Source organism: Gopherus evgoodei, chromosome 2 (genome assembly GCF_007399415.2).
Source record: "Gopherus evgoodei ecotype Sinaloan lineage chromosome 2, rGopEvg1_v1.p, whole genome shotgun sequence".
In the NCBI taxonomy this organism is placed as follows: Eukaryota; Metazoa; Chordata; order Testudines; family Testudinidae; genus Gopherus; species Gopherus evgoodei.
The window spans coordinates 258,990,067-259,013,177 of NC_044323.1; the positions used below are offsets into that span (position 1 = coordinate 258,990,067).

Genomic DNA, 23,111 nt, shown 5'->3' on the forward strand with positions numbered 1-23,111 from the left:
CCCCCTCAGCATGCCACATGGAGCCAGCGTCTGATGGGCATGGTAAGGGGAGTCCCAGGGGGCAGTCAGGGAGAGGATTGGATGGGTCAGGAGTTCTGGAGGTCCTGTCAGGGGGAGGGGAGTGGCTGGATGGGGTGTGGGAGTCCCAGGGGTCTGTCTAATGGTGGGGGTGTGGATAAGGGTTGGGGCGGTCAGAGGTCAGGTAGGGGGTAGCATCCCAGGGAGGCAGTTAGGGTGGGGGGGGTCTCAGGAGGGGCCAGTCAGGGGACAAAGAGCAGGGAGGCTTAAGTAGGGGGTGAGGTTCTGGGAGGCAGTTAGGGGCAGGGGTCCCAGGAGGGGGCAGTCAGGGGACAAGGAGCGGGGGAGGAGTTCTGACAAGGGCAGTCAGGGTGGGAAATGGGAGGGAATGGATGAGGGCAGAGTGAGACGGGAGCTAGGGGAGGGGCATGGGGGCTGACACCCACATACATCCACTGCAGCCTGCAGGAGCCCCCTGGGGGGCACCAGGCCGCAGCCTGGGCAGGAGGCACAGCTGCTCCCTGCTAGTGGCACCGCCGCCTTTGCAGGGCTGCTGCCCCACTGCACTGCGCCGGCTCCTCCATGGCTAGGGCTCGCGGCAGCCGCAAGCATGACACTCTGGCTATGCGGTGCCTCCCTGATGAGCTGCTGCAGCGGCCCAAGCCCGGCAAAGCCAGTGAGTGTTGGGGTGGGAGCCACTGGGGTTGGGTGGGCTCGTGGGGGGGCTGTGCACCCTCCAGAGGAATTCAGGGGGTGGGGAGAAAGTACCTGGTCTGGGCAGCAGCCCCTGGGCAGGCTGGCCCCTGGAGTCTATAAAGGCTCATTGGGATTTGCTCCTCAAGGAACCAATGTGCCGGGGTGGGGGGGAGGCGGGGAGCGGCGCAAGGTGGAAGTTTTGTCTAGGGGGCAAAATATCCTTGCACCGGCCCTGCCCCAGGTCGTACATGCATCCCAGGTTAAGAACCACTGCACTAAACTGATAAGATCTGCATTTTATTTTAATTTTAAATGAAGCTTCTCAAACATTTTAAAAAACTTGTTTACTTTACATGTAACAATAGCTTATAGAGAGAGACCTTCTAAAAATATTAAAATGAGAAACCTTAAATTAAGAGTGAATAAATGAAGACACGGCACAGCACTTCTGAAAGGTTGCCAATCCCTGGCTTAGGCCCTAATCATACACCCACATACACTTGCAGCCCTCCTAGAAGGGGAGGGGCTGAGCTTCTCATCTGCGCATTGCTCTTCCACCTCACTAGTTATGGCTTGATGGGCAGGCACATTGCCCAATTTGAGTGAAAACCCTCATTGAGATGCAAGTGTTAGCTGGGTGCGTTGTAGCCCTTTCGGTCTGCATCTTAACAAGCCCTTTCTATATACTGATCTAACTTGATTAAAATATACCCATCTGCATGTCAGGATTGTCAGAGTCCACTACCCCCACAGTCATTATGAACCAAAGACTCCTGAAATATCTGGTAATTATTTCAAACCCTGCAATATGCACTAGCTATGATTCCTTGGTATCTTAATTGATGAAGCTAAAAAGTGAAAACTCATTTTAGCCAAGCATATTGTGTTTTTATATAACTTACTCCAATTGCCATCCCATTGCTTGCCAACAGTTTTGGTTTGGCTTATATAAGTATATTTCACATAAGACTACTGGGAATAGAATTTGTATTTAAACTCCACGGGAAAAAAAGTTAGATTCCACCGCTGCGGAAGTCAGAGCTCAGGTCATCTCAAGGGTGAAGGACGTTTCAGTAGCTGTTTGAACCAACCCTGGCAGAACACAGTTGCTCCACTTCTCTGTAATATTTGCTAGGATGGATTAAGGCCTTGACCACACTGCAAACATTGTTAAGAAGCCATTTTACAGAATGGTTGCAGCTACAGCGATGTTACCATCCGGCATAGATAAGACAGGGCAGTAGTGGCTAAACCATTATCTGAAAGCCAGTTGATCAAACTGCGGTTACTGACTAGCCAACGCCAGCAGACTGGCACGGCAGGATCCTCGACAGCACTGCTGCTCTTTAACAGAAGAGAAGCTACTTTCGAAGGACAGCGATAGTCGGAAAATGCCAGTCAATTCCTCCGTACACTAGATCGCGTCTTGACAGCATAAAATGGTGCTGCTGGAGCTCTCCGCAGCGCAGGGCCGCGGTGCGCGCTTGCAGCCAGCACGGCTACACCGAGCGCGGGGCCCTGGGGAGTGGGGCGACTACAACATGAAATCGACACGGCGTGGGCGAGGAGACACAACCCGGCCAGACTCCTCCCGCCGCCCCTCCCGCGCTGCGGCCGCCGCCGCATCCGCCCGGCTCTGAGACAAGCAGCGTCTCCGCTGGGCTCTTTGTCATGGCGGATCCGTGCCAGAGCCCAACCCACTATGCGCGCTAACCCCGCTCACCTCAGTCCAGCGCCGGGGGGAGGAGGCGGCCGCGCCCCCGCCCCGACACAGCGCGACAGAGGGGAAAGCCGCAGCCCGGCGCCACCGCCACACGGGCTAGAGAGAGGGCGCGGACCCCGCCCCGCGGCGCCACCGCAGTCACCGCCCTACAGGAGCTGCCGCGGCCACTCGGGAGCCCGGGCAAAGCGCCCATTACACGCCCCGTGGCCGGGGTCCCCGGCGACACCCTGGCTCCCTCCGCGCCGGGATCCGGGGCGGGGCCGCCGCAGCAAGGCGCTCCAGGAACCCAGCTCGGCCAGGCGGACGCAGCGCTGCCGGCGGGAGACCACACCCAAGCAGCGAGTCGCCTGCGTCCCCCGCTACGCGCCCTGCCCCAGGCAGGCGGCCCCCGTGCCGCCAGGGCCCCGCGCGCCCAGGTGGGGAGGGTCGCACCGGCCCTGGCCCCGCTGCCTCCCCGCCCCGACACGGCGGGGACGAGCCACCGGCCAGAGGAGCAGCCCCCGCTGACCCCCTAGCCCGGGTCACACGCTGCTGCCCCCGCCTCCCCCAGCGACTCCATCTTCCCCCTCTCCAAGGCAGCAACCTAGCAGGGAGGGGCGGATCCGGCCTCACCTGTGCAGCGCCGGCCACGTCCGCAGCAGCGGAATAGTTACCTGGGGACCAGCTCGCCCGCGGCGGGGAGCCGCCCTGCTGCCTGCAGAAGAACCGAGGGGGGGAGGCCGCCACCCCGCCAGCTCCTTCCCCCTTGGGGGGCACCCCGCAGGGCTGACTATGCCGTGGGCCCAGTTACCTGTGTAAGGAGGAAGCGGCGGCGCGAGTGTCTCTGGGCGGATAGCCGGCGCGGACTGTACCTCTCTAGCCCTGCTGCTCTCTCCGCTTCAGCCTCTCTCCCGGCGCCGCACACGGGGTCTCCGCCAATCACAGCGCCGCAACGCACGGGCACCACACTGCCCGTGACGTCAAACGGGGCCATGGTAACCGCGAGGGAGCGAGCGCCTGCGCCCGCGCCTTCTCCTCCGCCCTAACCGCCGCTGGCGTCGGCGCGCGCAGCACCGCGGGGGACACGCCCAGCCCAGCCACAGCCCCTGCCGCGGGCGCGCGGCTTTGCCTCCGACTGCAGCGTGTGAGTGAGCAAGCGCCTGCGGGGTGCGCGCCGCTCCCCGGCAGCAGCGCTGGGAGAGGCCGCGCACCGACTCTCCCTTCCCCCACACAGACCTGCCACAATGGCGCCTCCCGTCGGAGAGGGGCTCCCTCCTGCTGACCTGTTCGAGGAGCTCTCGCTGGGGTGTGGGGAAACTGCCCCGATCCTCTACCCTGGCTCGCTAGGGTGGCGCATCTCAGTTCAAATAGCCCCAAATGGGGCTGCCTGGCTGCAGCCCCGGCTCCCATGTGGCACACCACGTTTCAAAGCCGTCTGAGTAACCCTGCAGCAGCAGCTCTTTAGAGCAACGGGTTTCAAACTTATTTCCTGGGGACCCAGTTGAAGAAAATTGTTGATGCCGGTGACCCAGCGGAGCTGGGGATGAGAGGTTTGGGGTGTGGGAGGGGCTCAGGGCTGGGGCAGAGTTTTGGGGTGTAGGGTTGAGGGTTTCAGGGTGGAGCTGTGAATGAGAGGTTCAGGGTGTGGGGGGGATGGGAGGTTTGTGGTATAGGAAGGGATTCTGGTTTTGGGGGGCTCAGGACTTGGACAGGGAGTTGGGATGTGGGAGGGGGCAGGGCTCTGGGCTGGGGGTGCAGGCTCTGGGGTGGGGCCAGAGATGAGGGTTTTAGGTGCACAAAGGTGTTCTAGGTTCAGGGGCAGCTCAAGGCTGGGGCAGCGGGTTGGGGCACAAGCTTACCTCCCGCAGCTCCTGGTCAGAGGCACAGCCAGGGTGCAGAGGCAGGCACTATGGAGCCCTGTGGCTCTTCTGCCTAGAAGCCAGACCTGCTGCTGGCCACTTCTAGGGTGCAACACTGTATCGGAACAGGTAGGCACTAGCCTGCCTTAGCTGGGAAGCATCGCAGACGGGACTGGCGGTGCTGACCAGAGCGACCCAGTGCCTGACATGCCATAACCCAGTATTAGGTCGCAATCTGAACTTTGAAAAACGCTGCTTTAGAGCACTTAGGAGAGTTCAGCTTGAAGCACAAAGCTGGTTTTACCCTTCACTGTCATCCATGGATCTGAGTTTTATGTTGTTGCCCGTCACTGAAGGATTTGAGTGCCTTAAACAGAAAATCAATAGCAGTAGTAGAGTCCCTAGCTGCCTTCCTGGAGTCTCTGGCACTTCTCCCTTTATGGGGACAGACCTCTGCTGGGGATGGGGCTGCGGGTTTCAGCAGGGGTGGGGGAGGGTTGAAAAGGGTTTTGAGAATAAAAGATGTGTTTGAATTGTGAGCATTACTTATGATGGAAAGGCTTCCTCTGACAAAAAATTGCAACATTATCTAAAAATGGTCAGACTGGATCCACCCAATCAATTGGTTTACAGCCAGATCACCTTGCCAGAAAATGCTCCACTTCCCACATTTGTTGTCCTGGGTTTTGAGGAAAGGTTAAAAGAATTGGGCATATTTAACTTAGAGAAAAGAATATTGGGGACAACATAACAGTCTTCAAATATGTCAAAGGTTATAATACTCCTAAGGGAATTCTGCACCAAAAGAAATTTCTAAGCATAATATTTTAACATTCTGCACATTCTATTTTTTGTCAGTAAATAAATGTGGAGGCTCCAGACTGGCAATGGGGAGCACAGGCCACTGGCTGCATGGAGGTGGGAGGTCACCCTGCAGCCCCTCTCCACCACACTCATCCCTTCAACCCCTCTCCCCCCCACCGCAGGACACAGACTCAGAGGTGAGATGGCACTGAACCCTGATATACAACAAGGGGACAGGGCCTGCCACAGAATTGCTTGGGGCCTTGCCCCTCCACGCCAGGTGCACCAGGTGTGACCAGGCAGGCTCAGCCCAGCAGGATCTATGTGAGGGGTTGGGGAATCCAGATGTAGGGTATACAAGTACAGGGTTCTGTGTGGGGCAGTCTGAGTGCAGGTGGCTCAGTGTGGGATCTGGGGGGTGGGGTCTGGATGCACAGGGCTCATTTGGGGTTTCTGGGTAGGGACAGTGGGACTATGCAGGGGGTGATCCAGGTGAAGATGGTTGGGGCTCAGAGGGAGAATCTGGGGGATGGGGCTCAGCAGGGGGTCTGGATGCTGGGGGAATGGGGCTTGGTGGGGTGGGGGTCTGGGTGCACAGGGCTCGTCAGGGCGTGGGTTGGAGTACAAGGGGATCACTGGGAGAGTGGTCTTGATGAAGGGGATGGGATTCAGTGGGGAGGGTCTGATTGTAGGAGGTGAGGCTCGGCAGGGTGGGGATTTGGATGTAGGGGGATCAATGTGTCCCTTTCTCTGTCCCGTTGATCCATTCACTCCCTAGACAACTTCTAGACATGTCCTCTTGCCTTCTCTTTCTTGTCTGGACCGCGGAAATGGCTGTAGACTTGTAAATACAATAAAATCACAGAAGTGAGGATGTTGTCTCTAGATTGTTTAGCTCTTCAAAAGTGTACTCATACCAAGGAACAACATTTGTTCATTTTTAGGTGGTGACATTTCTACAGTAGTTTTGACTTTTTCTGATCTGCCACAGCCCCTTCTTTATCACATGCCCTAAGAACTGTAGTCAGGTTTGTCAGAGGCTAGCTTACATTTTGTTCTATTCTGACCACCCCATTTGCCTTCAGACCTTGTTTTAACTTTACATGATACTCTTTCTTGGATTTCCCACAAATTAAAATGTCACCATTTAAAATTTCATAGACTCATAGACTTTAGGGTCAGAAGGGACCAATATGATCATCTAGTCTGACCTCCTGCACAAAGCAGGCCACAGAACCCTACCCATCCACTTCTATAACAAACCCCTAACCTATGTCCGAGTTATTGAAGTCTTCAAATTGTGGTTTGAAGACCTCAAGCTGCAGAGAATCCACCAGCAAGTGACCCATGCCCCACGCTGCAGAAGAAGGTGAAAAACCTCCAGGGCCTCTGCCAATCTGCCCCAGAGGAAAATTCCTTCCCGATCCCAAATATGGCGATCAGCTAAACCCTGAGCATGTGGGCAAGACTCACCAGCCAGCACTCAGGAAAGAATTCTCTGCAGTAACTCAGATCCCATCCCATCCCACCCCACATCCCATCACAGACCACTGGGCATACTTATCTGCTGATAAGCAAAGATCAATTGCCAAAATTAAGCTATCCCATCAAACCATCCCTTCCATAAACTTATCAAGCTTAGTCTTGAAGCCAGATATGTCTTTTGCCCCCACTACTCCCCTTGGAAGGCTGTTCCAGAACTTCACTCCTCTAATGGTTAGAAACCTTCGTATAATTTCAAGTCTAAACTTCCTGGTGTCCAGTTTATACCCATTTGTTCTTGTGTCTACATTGGTACTAAGCTTAAATAATTCCTCTCCCTCCCTAATATGAATCCCTCTGATATATTTATAAAGAGCAAGCATATCCCCCCTCAGCCTTCTTTTGGCTAGACTAAACAAGCCAAGCTCTTTGAGTCTCCTTTCATATGACAGGTTTTCCATTCCTCGGATCATCCTAGTAGCCCGTCTCTGAACCTGTTCCAGTTTGAATTCATCCTTCTTAAACATGGGAGACCAGAACTGCACACAGTATTCCAGGTGAGGTCTCACCAGCGTCTTATATAACAGTACTAACACCTCCTTATCTTTGCTGGAAATATCTCGCCTAATGCATCCTAAAACCACATTAGCTTTTTTAACGGCCATATCACATTGGTGGCTCACAGTCATCCTGTGATCAACCAATACTCCAAGGTCCTTCTCCTCCTCTGTTGCTTCCAACTGAAGTGTCCCCAATGTATATCTAAAATTCTTATTATTAATCCCTAAGTGCATGACCTTGCACTTTTTTCACTATTAAATTTCATCATATTACTATTAGTAATTAGTTTACAAGGTCATCCAGATCTTCCTGTATGATATCCCAGTCCTTCTCTGTGTTAGCAATACCCTCCAGCTTTGTGTCATCTGCAAACTTTATTAGCACATTCCCGCTTTTTGTGCCAAGGTCAGTAATAAAAAGGTTAAATAAGATTGGTCCCAAAACTGATCCTTGAGGAACTACACTAGTAACCTCCTTCCAGCCTGACAGTTGACCCTTCAGTACGGCCCGTTGGAGTCTCCCCTTTAACCAGTTCCTTATCCACCTTTCAGTTTTCATATTGATCCCCATCTTTTCCAATTTAACTAATAATTCCCCATGTGGAACCGTGTCAAATGCCTTACTGAAATCGAGGTAAATTAGATCTACTGCATTTCCTTTGTCTAAATAATCTGTCACCTTCTCAAAGAAGGAGATCAGGTTGGTTTGGCCTGATCTACCTTTAGTAAAACCATGTTGTAACTTGTCCCAATTACCATTGACTTCAATGTCCTTAACTACTTTCTCCTTCAAAATTTTTTCCAAGACCTTACATACTACAGATGTCAAACTAACAGGCCTATAGTTACTCGGATCACTTTTTTTTCCCCTTTCTTAAAGATAGGAACTATGTTTGTTAGCAATTCTCCAGTCGTACAGTACAACCCCTGAGTTTACCGATTCATTAACAATTCTTGCTAATGGGCTTGCAATTTCATGTGCCAGTTCCTTTAATATTCTTGGATGAAGATTATCTGGGCCCTCCAATTTTGTCCCATTAAGCTGTTCAAGTTTGGCTTCTACCTCAAATGTGGTAATATCCACCTCCATAACCTCATTCCCATTTGTCATCCTTCCATTATCCCTTAGCTCCTCATTAGCCTTATTAAAGACTGAGGCAAAGTACTTATTTAGATATTGGGCCATGCCTAGGTTATCCTTAACCTCCATTCCATCTTCAGTGTTTAGCGGTCCGACTTCTTCTTTCTTTGTTTTCTTCTTATTTATATGGCTATAGAACCTTTTACTATTGGTTTTAATTCCCTTTGCAAGGTCCAACTCTACATGGCTTTTAGCCTTTCTCACTTTATCCCTACATGTTCTGACCTCACTAAGGTAGCTTTCCTTGCTAATCCCACCCTTCTTCCACTCCTTGTAGGCTTTCTGCTTTTTCTTAATCACTTCTCTGAGATGCTTGCTCATCCAGCTTGGTCTACAACTCCTGCCTATGGTTTTTTTCCCCTTTCCTGGGATGCAGGCTTCTGATAGTTTCTGCAGCTGCGACTTAAAGTAATTCCAGGCCTCCTCCACATTTAGATCCACAAGTTCTTCAGTCCAATCCACTTCCCTAACTAATTTCCTTAATTCTTTAAAGTTAGCCCTTGAGAAGTCAAAAACCCTAGTCCCAGATCTATTTTTGTTTATCCTTCCATCTAGTTTGAACTGAAATTAGCTCACGATCACTCAAACCAAGGTTGTCCCCTACAACCATTTCTTCTATGAGGTCCTCACTACTCACCAAAACCAAATCTAAAATGGCATCCCCTCTTGTTGATTCTTCAACTGCTTGGCGAAGTAGGATTCACAAAATCTCATTCTTTTTCCTTTGCAAGATTTCTGGAGCACTTATGAGACCAAATGGGAGGTAACAAAAGTAAGGTGTTCAGAATGGTGGGGCAGAATTCACTAGTTACATCTGGTGAGGAAAAATTATTGCTCAAAATAAATTTGAAGAATATACCTTTTCCTCTTTACTGCTTCATTGCACCTCTGTAGGACTGTGAAGATACAGAGATCTCAATTTTTTTTGTAGCATACATCATAAAGGAACATCACTTTGTTCGTTCCGTCACACCATTCTTCTCTATCATATCTAGTTCTTGTTTCAATTTTAGAAGCAATGGGATTAGTACCCTTGCAGCTGTGATGATCCAAGGAAATATACATCACTCACCTTTGTTTGTGCTGCCTCCCTGATTCATTTGCTTCAAAAAGATCTATTCCCACCACCATCCTTTATTATTACATTTCCTGCATGCTTCCACTGGCTCAGCAAACCTCATCTATCCTGTGTTCTACTTTATCATGCGTGTTACATTTCTGTCCAGGGAACTTGGTATTCTTAAAAGACTTATGTTAGGGGATGTGATGGGGTGTACTTGGCCTTCGTGGCCCTCTGCTGGAGGCCCCACGGTCCTACTACACTCCACCCAAGAAAAGGTAGGTCTTCCAGGCTTTCCTAGAGAGGCTGCATGGAGCAGCCAATCAGAACCTACAGAGCTCAGATAAAAGTTGCTTCAAGGCCTTAGCAAGTCAGTTCCTGGCTAGGAGTGGAGGGCCTTCTCTGGCCAAAGAAGCCTGAACTGGTAGCCATAATCTACTTCTGGCTGCACTTCGCTTAGCTGGTTTTGCAGAGAGATATAGCTATATCTTAAGACCATTAACCCTGAGGTACAGGTGGAGCAGAAAGGGGCAGGTAGGAAGAGGCCCAGGGAAGAAGCAGCAATGAATTGAAGTGAGTGGTACGTGGTCACTGATAATAGGGACCCTGGGTTGGAACCTAGGGTAGTGGGTGGGCCTGGCTTCCCCTGCTGTTCACAGAAAGTGGTGTAAACCCCATGAAGGGGGCAGGATTGAGCTGTGAGCCTAAACAAAGGGCTGTATCTAAAGGGGCCCAGAGCTAGGACTGAAGACCCTACTAAAGGTGAGTAAATTATTTATCAGAGTTTATAATACTTTGGAAAGGGTTCATTTGGGCTTTGTGACTTGGCTGGAGGGTCTGAGCCAGTAAAGTGAGTTTCACAACCTACAAGGAGTGCTAGGAGCAGGAAAAGGACTGCAGTACTGTATGTAGCAGCAGGAGGTGCTCAAGAAGTATGTATCCCCTGTTACAGGGGGCTTCCTTTTTCCTCAAGAGAATTTTTTTTCTTTGCTGCTTTTTTGCACCATGCTTCTGCAGTTTTCTTACTGGATGACTTGTGTTTTCACTATCTCAGACTGTCAGGCATACTTGTCAACATCCAGGAAGCAAAAACCAGTAGATCATGAATTTGTAAGATTATAGAAACTTGCATACGCTTATGCATTTGCATAAATGTACATACAAAGGGAGTAGGTGGGAGGAAAAGGGAATGGATAGAAAATGACCCCAAAATATCCTTCTCTTTCACTCATAGAAGATTAGGGTTGGAAGAGACCTCAGGAAGTTCATCTAGTCCAATCCCCTGCTCAAAGCAGGACCAACCCCAACTAAATCATCCCAGCCAGGGCTTTGTCAAGCTGGGCCTTAAAATCATGTAAGGATGGAGATTCCACCATCCTCCCTCCACAATACTTAATTATTTCTCCCCTAACATAATTATTACCCCTCCCTCCAACTATAACCTTTTAGAAGGTGGAGAGGGGAAGCAGGGCAAGACTATTCACCTCACAGGCCTCCCGAGGGGGCCGCAGGGCAGAATTTTTCCAACCCCTGCAGAAGGCCTTGTACTGGTATTGACAGCACAAGAGGCCAGTGGGAGCAGCTGCTTGCTAGCTGGCTCTTGAAACACAGGGGTCCCACCACATCAGCTGGGAGATAGAAGCATTACTTTCTCCCTGTGCTAAGGGAGTAAGGAATGCATCAGTTTATGGAGCAGTTTTGATTGACTGCATTTCTCCAGGGGGCAGGAATATGAAGAATAGCTTATAGCAGCCAATTGGAGGGAATTTCCCCAGAGGCTAGATGTTTTCTCAGCGGTCCCCCAGAAAGGTGTGCAAATCTCTAGTCTAATCTAGTCTAGTCTAAAATCCTGTAGTTTCAGCAGGTCTGTCATGCTTTTGTAAAGCTTTTGATACTATTTCACATGATCGTCTCGTAACAACCTAGGGAAATACAACCTAGATGGAGGTATAAGGTAGATGCAAAACTGTTTGGCAAATCATTCCCAGAGAGTAGTTATCAGTGGATCACAATCATGCTGGAAGGGAATAACAAGTGGGGTCCCGCAGGGATCAGTTCCGGGTCTGGTTCTGTTCAATATCTTCATCAGTGATTTAGATAATGTCATGCAGAGCATACTTATAAAGTTTGCGGATGATGTCAAACTGGATGGGGTTGCAAGTACTTTGAAGAATGGGATTATAATTCAAAATGATCTGGACAAACTAGAGAAATGGTCTGAAGTAAATAGGATGAAATTCAGTAAGGACAAATGCGAAGTACTCCACTTAGGAAGGAACAATCAATTGCACACATACAAAATGGGAAATGACTGCCTAGGAAGGAGTACTGTGGAAAGGGATCTGGGGGTCATAATGGACCACAAGCTAAAAATGAGTCAACAGTGTAACACTGTTGCAAAAAAGGCAAGCATCATTCTGGGATGTATTAGCAGGAGTGTTGTAAGCAAGACACGAGAAGTAATTCTTCCGCTCTACTACGTGCTGATTAGGCCTCAACTGAAGCATTGTGTCCAGTTCTGAGTGCCACATTTCAGGAAAGATGTGGACAAACTGGAGAGAGTCCAGAGAAGAGCAACAAAAATGATTAAAGGTCTAGAAAACATGACCTATGGCAAGATTGAAAAAATTGGGTTTGTTTTCTCTGGAAAAGAGAAGACTGAGAGGGGACATGTTAACAGTTTTTAAGTAGGTAAAAGGTTGTTACAAGAAGGAGAAAGAAACACTGTTTTTCTTAACCTCTGAGGATAGGACAAGAAGCAATGGATTTAAATTGCAGCAAGGGAGGTTTAGGTTGGACTTTTGGAAAAACTTCCTTACTGTCAGTGTGGTTAAGCACTGGAATAAATTGGCTAGGGAGGTTGTGGAGTCTCCATCATTGGAGATTTTTAAGAGCAGGTTAGACAAACACCTGTCAGGGATGGTCTTGATCAGTGTTCCCCAAACTTGGGAGCCGCTTGTGTAGGGAAAGCCCTTGGCAGGCCGGGCCAGTTTGTTTACCTGTGGCGTCCTCGGCTTCAGCCAATTGCGGCTCCCACTTGCTGCGGTTTGCTGCTCCAGACCAATGGGAGCTGCTGGAAGTGGCGGCCAGTACATCCCTCAACCTGCGCCGCTTCCAGCAGCTCCCAATCGCCTGGAGCAGTGATCTGCTGCCAGTGGGAGCTGTGATTGGCTGAACCTGCGGACACAGCAGGTAAACAAACCAGCCCGGCCCACCAAGGGCTTTCCCTACACAAGTGGCATCCCAAGTTTGGGAAACACTGATCTAGATAATACTTAGTCCTGCCACAAGTGCAGGGGACTGGATTAGATGATCTCTCGAGGTCCCTTCCAGTTCTATGATTCTATTCTTATGGCACTGCCTATTGTAGAGTTAGGTCAGACACTAACTGTAATTTTCTGACAGTTCCTTGCTTAAAATCCTAATTACTAGATGGTCTTTTATACGTTCTTTATTGACATTAAAGTCACAAGGCTGTACTTGTACATTATAGTATCCTTATAAAGTCTTCTATGCATCCTTCAGTAACAGCATGTCTGTTTGTGTATTACGTTCCTTTTAGGAATTGAACATTCATACTTTTTAAGAAGGTGTCATCGTTATTCCAATCTCCTTCCTCAGCAAAGGCTAATGATTTATAAATATTGTGAAAGATCCAGGCCAGTGGGGTACAGGAGTCTGGTAGAGGACAAATATACTGGTCACTGGATGAGTAGTTTTCTGTTCCCTGAGCGACCAGAGCAGGGGCTGCACTAGAGTAATCAGGGCACCTGGATTTAAAAAGGAGCTCACTCCAGTCAGGCAGGGAGGAGCCAGAGGAGAGGAAGTGCGTGTGAGGAGCTGGGAGCAAGAAGCACAAGGAGCTGAGAGTGAGAGGGTGTGCTGCTGGAGGACTAAGGAGTACAAGCGTTATCAGACATCATGAGGAAGATCCTGTGGTGAGGATAAAGAAGGTGTTTGGAGGAGGCCATGGGGAAGTAGCCCAGGGAGTTGTAGCTGTCATGCAGCTGTTACAGAAGGTACTATAGACAGCTGCAATCCACAGGGCCCTGGGCTGGAACCCGGAGTGGAGGGCAGGCCCGACTTCCCCCTAAACCTCCCAACTCCTGATCAGACACAGAAGGAGTTGATCCAGACTGTGGGGAAGATCACTGAGGTGAGCAAATCTGCCAATAAGTGCAGGACCCACCAAGGTAGAGGAGGAACTTTGTCACAATATTTTCAGCCTCCTTCCTCATAATGTAGATTAATGAGCAGACCTGTATTTCATCACTCTCTGTGGCAAGCTTGGCTGTGTTTTGGAATCTACTGACATGTTCCTTCCTCTCAGGATATTTAGTCAGATGATCAAACAAAAAAACTTCTGGGGCATTCAGTTTTTGAATTTTTTCTTCCTTCTGTTTGTATTGGTCCAAAACTAATCAACTGAAAACACCATGTCGTGTGACAATGGTTTAAAAAAATCACAGAAAGAGCTCTTTCTTTACATTTTCCTTGTTCAGTGATGGATTAGGATAAAGCGAGGCATATTATCCCTAAAGCTATGCATATGCTTGCTCTCTCTGCTTCATTGAAAAGCTTCTGCCTAGGACCCCTTGGGGCGTCTGAAGACTAAGATTTCCAAAGGGATCTGCACCTTCATTTGAAATTTTTTAGGGGTCTACAAACAAAAAAAAGTTGAAAACCACTGGCTTAGAACCTTCTCCAAACCCCTCTTTTCTGCTTGGCTTCCTCCTGAAGTCTTAAAGAAACAATACATATATCCTCCTTGGAAGATGCAAAGAACCAGTACAACCTGAAGTCCTGTTTAGATAATCCTTGTAGTCATATTTTCAGATGACTTTGGATATGGAGTGATATATTAATCCAGATCTTGGTTGCAGATGTCCACATTGGGGATACTTCAGACATTATCTGATAGAAGAGATCAATTTATTTGAATATAAGAACAGCCATAGTGGGTCAGACGAAAGGTCCATCTAGCCCAGTATCCTGTTTTCTGACAGTGGCCAATGCCAGGTGCTCTGAAGGGCACAAACAGAACAGGTAATCATCAAGTGATCCATACCCTGTCACCCATGTCCAGCTTCTGGCAAATATAGGCTAGAGACAACATCCCTGCCCATCCTGGCTAATCGCCATTGATGGACCTATCCTCCATGAATTTATATAGTTCTTTTTTGAACCCAGTTAAAGTCTTGGCCTTCACAGCATTCTCTGGCAAAGAAGTCCACAGACTAACTGCATTGTGTGAAAAAATACTTCCTTTTGTTTTAAGCCTGCTGCCTATTAATTTCATTTGGTGGCCCCTAGTTCTTGTGTTATGAAAAGGAGTAAATAACACTTCCTTATTTACTTTCTCCACACCAGTCATAATTTTATAGACCTCTATCAGATCCCCCCTTAGTCTTTTTTCCAAGCTGAAAAGTCCCATTCTTATTAATCTCTCCTCATATGGCAGACAGTCCATACCCCTAATCATTTTTGTTGCCCTTTTCTTAACCTTTTCCAATTCCAATATATTTTTTTTGCGATGGGGTGACCACATCTGTGCACAGTATTCAAGATGTGGGCGTACCATGGATTTATATAGAGGCAATATGTTATTTTCTGTCTTACTATCTATCTGTTTCTTAATGATTCCCAAGATTCTGTTTGCTTTTTTGACTGTCGCTGCACACTGAGTGAATGTTTTCAGAGAACTATCCACAATGACTCCAAGATCTCTTTCTTGAGTGGGAGCAGCTAATTTAGACCCCATCATTTTATATGTGTATTTGGGATTGTGTTTTCCAATGTGTATTACAGGTCTGTCGCAACTTACGCACATTTAACATGTGCAATTTCAACTTTACGCTGTATGGCCGGAGTCGGAGGGCGTGGCCTCAAGTGGAAGAAGCGTGGCCTCGAGATTTAAAAATCCTGGGGCACCAGCTGTGGCTGGGAGTCCAAGGGCTTTTAAATCATCCAGGGGGCTCCCAGTTGCAGAGGTGGCTGGTAGCCCCTGGGGCGAACTAAAGGGCCTGAGGCTCCAGTTGCTGAGGAGCTCCAAGCCCTTTAAATGCCAGCCCCAGCCCGGCTGCCAAAGCTGTGGTCGGGATTTAAAGGACTCCACCTGGCTCCCCGTCGCAGCCGGAAGCCCGGCGGAGCCCTTTAAACCCTGTCCGCAGCTCCGGCGGCTGGGTGGGGCAGCATTTAAAGGGGAGCCCGGAGGAGCCCTTTAAATGCCGCCCTGGCCCGGCCACTGGAGCTGCGGGCGGGATTTAAAGGGCTTGGGGATATAATTTTGAGTATACATGGTTTTTGCTTTACGCAATAACCGTGGAATGGAACCCCTGCGTAAGGTAAGACTTGCCTGTACTTTGCATTTATCAGCATTAAATTTCATCAGCCATTTTGTTGCCCAGTCACCCAGTTTGGAGAGATCTTTTTGTAGCTCTTCACAGTCTGCCTGGGACTTAACTATCTTGAGTAATTTTGAATCATCTGCAAATTTTGCCACCTCACTGTCTTACCCCTTTTCCCAGATCATTTATAAATATGTTGAATAAGACTGGACCCAGTACAGACCCCTATGGGACACCACTATTTACCTCTCTCCATTCTGAGAACACCATTTATTCATACCCTTTGTTTCCTATCTTTTAACCAATTACCAGTCCATGAGAGGAAATATCTTACAAATGTTTGTTTGCAAACGATAGAAAGTGATAAAGAAAAACGATAGAATTTTAACATACCATTTGCAAACAAAAACGAAGAGTCCAGTGGCACTTAAAGACTAACAGGTTTATTTGGGCATAAACTTTCGTGGGTAAAAAAAGCCATTTCTTCAGTTACAGAACAAATATTTGCAGACAAATATCATAGAACCCATAAATTGTAACCTTAACATGCAGTTATTTTCTGAAAAGAAATGATGTAAAACAACTTCTTACTCAGCTTATCTAGCTGCCTAAGTGACAAAATTAGGTTTATACTGCTTTTCACTCTTGTTAGAACTGCGGAGCTAACAAAGCTGAGAGAGAAAGCTGGATTCTGTTCTTTCTTGTCTAGTGTGTGAAAAGTTCCAATTGGTTACACCTTTGCAAACCTACTGAAGGCAGTGGGTTTGCAAAGGTGTCACTAAGGGCTTAATTTGATCTGCAGAACCTTTGTTAGTGGTGATAAATATGTGAGATGAATAGAACCTCGTTTGAATGTCTAGGCTGAGTCTGAAGGGCTGCAGGCAAATTTGCAGACTCTGATGAGAAGGAAAAGGAGTCTATAAGTCTCTAATGGGTGTCACATGGAGTCTGTAAGTCTCTAATGGGTGTCACGTGCACTTTGTTAATTCATGGATTGCTCTATTAGGGCCTCCATTATTGCCGTGTCTGAGCACCTGTTATATTACGTTGGGAATTATGCAGCCTGGTGGCAGGGGTGAAAGTAAGGGTTTGGCTACACTTGCAGGTATGCAGCGCTGGAAGTTAAAGCTGTCTTCGTACAGCTGTGTAGGGAACGCGCTGGAGTGTGGCCACACTGACAGCTCCAGCGTTGCAGTGTGGCCACATTTGCAGCGGTGTTGGGAGTGGTGCATTATGGGCAGCTATCCCATAGAGCACCTCGTCCCATTTTGGCGCCATTTTGGCACCGTGGGTTGTGGGAAGGGGGTGGAGGGTGCAGGTCATTCTGATTCCTGTCCCAATGCCCCATGATGCATCTCTTCACATCCCAGCAGTCCCTGTTTTTCCGTCCACGTTTAGCGCCATCTTGACTCTCTCAACAGTTTCTGTGCAGCGTGATTTCTGTGGGAAATGGAGCCCGAACTGCTGAGGAGTATGCTGACTAATCTCGCCAGCGCATCACGTTTGGCAGTTGAGCTATTCCTTAAGATCCAAAGTGATGAGGAGTCTGACGATGATAGAGAGTTGCCTGACACGTATGACACTAAATTGCTTCTGGCATTCATGGAAATGCTCAGCACTGTGGAACGCTGCTTTTGGGCTCAGGAAACAACCACTGAGTGGTGGGATCACATCGTCATGGAAGTCTGGGATGACGAGCAGTGGCTGCAGAACTTTCGGATGAGAAAAGCCACTTTCATGGGACTGTGTGCTGAGCTTGCCCCCACCCTCACACTGCAGCGCAAGGACACGAGATTGAGAGCTGCCCTGATGGTGGAGAAGCGGGTGGCTATTGCAATCTGGAAGCTGGCAACTCCAGACTGCTACCGATTGGTCGGGAACCAGTTTGGAGTGGGAAAGTCGACCGTTGGAATCATGTTGATGCAGCTTTGCAGGGCCATTAATCGCATCCTGCTAAGAAGAACCGTGACTGTGGGGAACGTGCAGAACATTGTGGATGGCTTTGCCCAAATGGGTTTCCCTAAATGTGGAGGGGTGATAGATGGGACGCGTATTCCTACTCTGGCACCACCTCACCTAGCATCCAAGTACGTTAATCAGAAGTGGTATTTTTCTATGGTTCTCCAGGCGCTTGTGGATCACAGTGGGCGTTTCATTGACATTAACACAGTCTGGCCTGGAAAGGTGCATGATGCACGCATTGTTCGAAACACTGGCCTGTTCAGGAGGCTGCAGGCAGGGACTTTTTTTCCCAGACCGGAAGATCACAGTAGGGGATGTTGAAATGCCCATTGTGATCCTTGGAGACCCCGCTTACCCATTAGTGCCTTGGCTCATGAAACCTTATACAGGGAAGCTTGACAGGAGCAAGGACCAGTTCAACTACAGGCTGAACCGGTGCCAAATGACTGTGGAGTGTGTTTTTGGCCGTTTAAAGGGGTGCTGGTGATCTCTGTATGGGAAGCTAGACTTGGGGGAAAGCAGCATCCCTGCGGTTATATCCGCGTGCTGTGCCCTCCATAATATTTGTGAAGGGAAGGGTGAAAGATTCATCAGACATGGACCTCCAAGGTTCAACGCCTGGAGGCTGAATTTGCACAGCCAGAGAGCAGGGCTACTAGAGAGGCCCAGCACAGGGATTCAAGGATTAGAGATGCCTTGAGGGAGGAATTTGAGGCTGAAAACCACCAGTAATGTTTGGTTCCTTGCACGGGAGTGAAGTGCAGTGGATACAATGTTAGTAGGAATCTGTTTTTCCTAAGCTGATTTGCAGTGCCTGTTTCTTTCCTGGGCTAAGATATCTGACTTTCTGCAATAATAAAGACTGTTTTCAAAGGTAAGAATTCATTTATTGAAAAGAAAATAACTTTATTGACAGACACACGACATTTTGGGAACCTAAAAGGGCAGGAGGGTGGGGTGGGGAACTGTACAGTTACAGGTTTGAATATGTCCTATCTGGAGTGCTGTGCAATGACTGCTGCACTTCAGGATGCCTATACTGCATGATGATGGGGGTTGAGTGCAGAGGGTAAGGGTCGTAGTTCTCAGGGCTGGTTGGTGAATGTCCAGGTGTTGGAGGCAGCTGGTGGAGGTAAGAACCTGGATGCTGGGGAAGGGGGTTTTGAGCTGACATTGGGGCACAAGGGAAAGAGCTTTGGGATGGGGTGGGGGCCAGCGCGGGTAGTGCTCTGCCTGCATGGCTACGAGCGCTTGGATAGAGTCCGCTTGGCGTGCCAGGATGCTTATCAGCTGCTTTGCGCTTTTCTTCCTAGCCACTGCGTTTTCCTGGTGGATCCTGCTTTCCCCTTCCCTCCAGTCCTGCACTTTTTGATTCTCTGTGGCAGAGTGATCCATAACTGCTTGCAGCATGTCTTCTTTGCTTTATCGTGGCTTCTTCTGGAGGTTTTGGAGTCTTTGAGCTGTTGATAACACGGGCAGCCGAGAACTCAAGGTTGCTTGTGGAAAGACAAAAGGGGCAACACTTAACAGAAACAGCATTGTTTATATCTCAGACAGTTATTCCCACACAGTGAAGGAGTAACATTCTTCACAATAGCATAATTTTTCCATACCAAAGAGAGCGCACATAACCCACAGGAGCCCTGAAATGGTGAGTAAGGGGGACTGATTGCATCAGGGCTGTACTGGGGTTTCTGTGTGTTGGGGAAAGCAAACAGCTGCAGGGGGCACCTGCACTGAACACTCTCCCAACATTTTCCACAGGAGTTGATCCTGGAAGATATCCCGCTGCTGCGGGTCACCTGGGAAGAGCGGGAAGGTCTTCTACAGCAATGCGGATTCCGCCCTGGCCCCTATGCAGCTTGCCTGTGTGCAGCAATGGTCCCCCCACCCCTTGCGGCACAGTGGCGTGGACACGTTAGGACCACGGTGGCTCTCCCAATAAACTTGCGCAAGCGCATTGCCCACACTCTGGCTGAAACTTTTGAAGAGATTACTGAGGCTGCTTATCGCGGCGTGATAGACCATATCAATGCGCTATTCCACATCTAGGCATGTATGCAGAACCCTCCCTCCTCTCCCGAAAAATTTCCATCCTGAAAATAAAAGCCGCTTACCGGGAACCCGCTCCTCTGTTTGTCCTCCACCAAGTACCGGCTGCTGCGACTGGCTACCTTCCTTCTGGCTTGAGAAGAGCTCCTGGCTGCATGCCTCCAGGGACTCCGGGGTGTCTCCCCCCCACTCCAGTACCCACACTCTCGGTTTCCTCCTCCCCCCCGTCCCCCTGCCCCGCTTTGAAGTGTCCATCGTGGTCCTTGGATTGGTGGTAGGGTCACCTCCAAGTATCACGTCCAGCTCTTTGTAAAAACGACAGGTCGTGGGGACAGCGCTGGAACAGCGGTTTCCCTCACGGGCTTTGCAATAGGCACTTCGCAGCTCCTTCACTTTAACCCTGCACTGCAGGGCGTCCTGGTCATGGCCCCTTTCCAGCATGGCCTTTGATACCTGCCCAAAGATATCGTAATTCCTACTGCTGGAGCGCAGCTGGGACTGCACAGCTTCCTCCCCCCAAACACTGATGAGGTCCAGCAATTCACCATTGCTCCATGCTGGGCCTCGTTTGGCGCATGGAGGCATGGTCACCTGGAAAGATTCATGATTACACTCCACACCTGGCTGAGCAAACAGGAAGGGGATTTTTAAAATTCCCGGGGCATTTAAAAGGCGGGTCACCTGAGGCCAGGGCAGTAGAGTTCGAACTGATGAGCAGAGTGGCTGAACAGGCATTCTGAGATACCTCCGAATAACTCTGGAGGCCAATAACAGTGCTTTTGGTGGCCACACTGGCGGAGCAGCACTGCATCACCAGCACTGCAGTCGTTATTCCCCAGGCCAAAGTGGAGTACATGCAGCACTGTAGCCAGGAAGATGCAGCGCTGTATGTGCCTTGCAAGTGTGGACGGTGAGTGAGTTGCAGCACTGTAAAGCCACCACCAGCGCTGCAACTCTCCAGTGTAGCCAAGGCCTGAGTTAAAGGACTTACGGTACAACAGAGTCCTGAACAGGGGTGTGGCCCCAACTGGAAGAGGCAGGGCCTTTCAATTAAGATTTAAAGGCCCCAGGACTCCTGCTGCTGCAGGGAGCCCTGGGCCCTTTAAATTGCAAGCCTGGGGACGCTGGTCCCGTCCGGCATGGCGTACTGGCTCTTACCGGTACAGCTTACTTTCACCTCTGCTGGTAAATTCTTAGATCCAGTGGAGCTTAGTTTGAAAATCAGGCAGCTTGATGTTGTTTGGGGATTGTTAACATTCTTGAGGGGAATCAGATGCAAAATGGAAGAACAAAGTTCTCTCTCTAGAATTAGATTGACTAAACTAATTAGGCCACTTTGGGGTGTAAATGAAGAACTGGATTTGGGGTGGGTACTGTTACCACTGGAACCATCAAGAAGTCATATAATAGACTGCCAGTCATAAAATAGGCTTCCAGTAATTTACTGGTGATCTAAGCTGTAATGTTTGAAAACATGTGTCTAGAATAGATCATATCCCTGTGTAGGAACCAGCATGAGGCCTATGTATCACTTCAATCATACTCTTTTATTCTCTTCTGGTTCTTACACCAGGCCTATCACTGTTATATCTATGTTCTCCAAAGATACATAAAACAAATACTAACATGGATCATGAAACTAACATGAAATTCCTTCTCCATTTCTCCTCACAGGAGGAAACGTGTGGTTTTTCACTGCTTTTGAAGATGACATACAATGTCCTATCCTCTATGAAAGTGTGATGGCCATCCTGGTAGCTGACACCAAGGTTTGAACCAGGGACCTCCAGAACTGAAAACATGAGTCCCTACAGCGTAAGTGAGTAGTATACAGATTTGAGAACTTAATGGTGCATCCATTCCATCCTCAGTTATACTCTAGTGAAATATCTCTGGATTTAGTAACTGAAGATGAACTCTTGCCTATTGTTTCTAAGAAGAAAAAGCATTAGGAATTTGGAACTTGGACTTGTTCAGTGTTCATTGTTAATAAATACAAAGTAATGCACTTTGGAAGGAAAAAAGTAAACTACTTGTACACATTAGAGTTTTAAATGAACATATCAGCTCAGGAAAGGATCCTAGGCATCACTGTCTACAGCTCAATGAAGACTGCTTAATATGCAACTATGCTTTAAAAAAAAAAAAAAAGCAAACAAGATGTTAGGATGCAAACAGAAGGGGATGAGAATAAGATGGAGAATAGTATAATGGCATCATATAAAATCAAAGGCGTGGCCTCTTTTGCAGTACTGTGTGCAGTCACCCCATCTCCAGAAGGATATTCTACAATTATATCAGGTATAATGCTGCCTTCAGTGACTCAATAGCCTGAGTACCAACCTCTGGGCAGACTGTTAAGAACCAGGGCACAAATCCCAAACAGGTTGTGAGTTCTATACTTAGATTTCACTAACCAACTATCAATTGAAAACTCCTCAAGTACTAAACTGTCTAAACATAGTCACAGATTATGTACACTTGGGTACTCTGATCTATCTTAGCACCCAGGTGAGTGTACCTTGGTGATAGCTGGTCCCTTACACCAAGAATCACAGTGATATTCCGGTTACTCTCAGTCCCAAAGAATCAGTCACCCCAGATCAATTGCACCTTAGATCTCACACCAAAGACAATGCTTGTAGCCAATCCTATAATTAACTATATAAAGATTTATTAAATAGGAAAAGGAAACAAGTTCTTTGCAAGGTTAAAGCAGGTAAAAATATACACACGAGTTACAATCTTAAATTTCAAAAGGTAATATAAGTTTCTATAATAAGTAATCTGTACATGTCCATTAGGGCTAACCCAGGTTAGGCAGCTGGGGAATCTCTTTCTTATGTCTAGGAAAACTTGCCCTTCTCCCCAGAGTCAAAGCAGCACAGAGATCCAGTTCCTTCTTGTTAGGAGTTTCCATCCCCCTCTTTCCTTATGCTCTGAGCTGTAAGCTCAGCTGGTGGGAGGAATCCACTTGCATGACTCATCTTCACATAGAGGTCTTCTTCAATGACTGACCATAGACCATTTGGTGTCAATGGACTTTTCTCATTGGGCAGGACATAACACCTTCGTTTGGAGATCTGTACTTCAGACTAGTTTATGTCTCTGTCCTGTCTGTGACTTATACCATCACAGATACTCACAGTACAACCAATTAAATATTGCCTTGCAGTTTGGGATACAGATGTTATAAGTGAGATTAATGCATGCAGCAACTCACAAGGATTCAGTAAAAGTCTAAACATGTTCGTATAATTCTAATATCTATTTTAACAATACTTAATACACCAGCCAGATTGCTTCCAGCTATGTATTTGTCCGTGTTCAGTGGACACATGGGAACTTTGGCAAGAGTTGGCACCTGGTCTGCTAATATCACAGAGGGTTCAGAGAAGGGTGCTGAGAATGATTAGGGGCCTGGGAAA

The 23,111-nt window shown here is 48.4% G+C and overlaps 1 protein-coding gene and 1 long non-coding RNA gene across 4 annotated transcripts in view; one reads left to right on the forward strand and one right to left on the reverse strand.

The window, feature by feature from the left end:
• The window catches only part of YWHAZ (tyrosine 3-monooxygenase/tryptophan 5-monooxygenase activation protein zeta), a 38,050-nt gene extending 34,679 nt beyond the window's left edge, over window positions 1-3,371 (reverse strand). Inside the window, exon 1 of one of the 3 annotated variants that reach the window (XM_030553597.1) lies at window positions 3,289-3,371. The gene's annotated coding sequence lies outside the window, so the exon portion shown is untranslated. Of the gene's footprint in view, window positions 1-2,437; window positions 2,535-3,227 lie in introns of those variants that run through there. The other 2 variants (XM_030553598.1, XM_030553599.1) reach the window with 2 other exon arrangements.
• Window positions 3,372-5,205: 1,834 nt separating this feature from the next.
• LOC115647015 lies at window positions 5,206-21,834 on the forward strand. Its single transcript, XR_003999191.1, has 2 exons — window positions 5,206-5,276; window positions 21,358-21,834. It is a non-coding gene; the product is annotated as an uncharacterized LOC115647015 (long non-coding RNA).
• The last annotated feature ends 1,277 nt before the right edge of the window (window positions 21,835-23,111 follow it).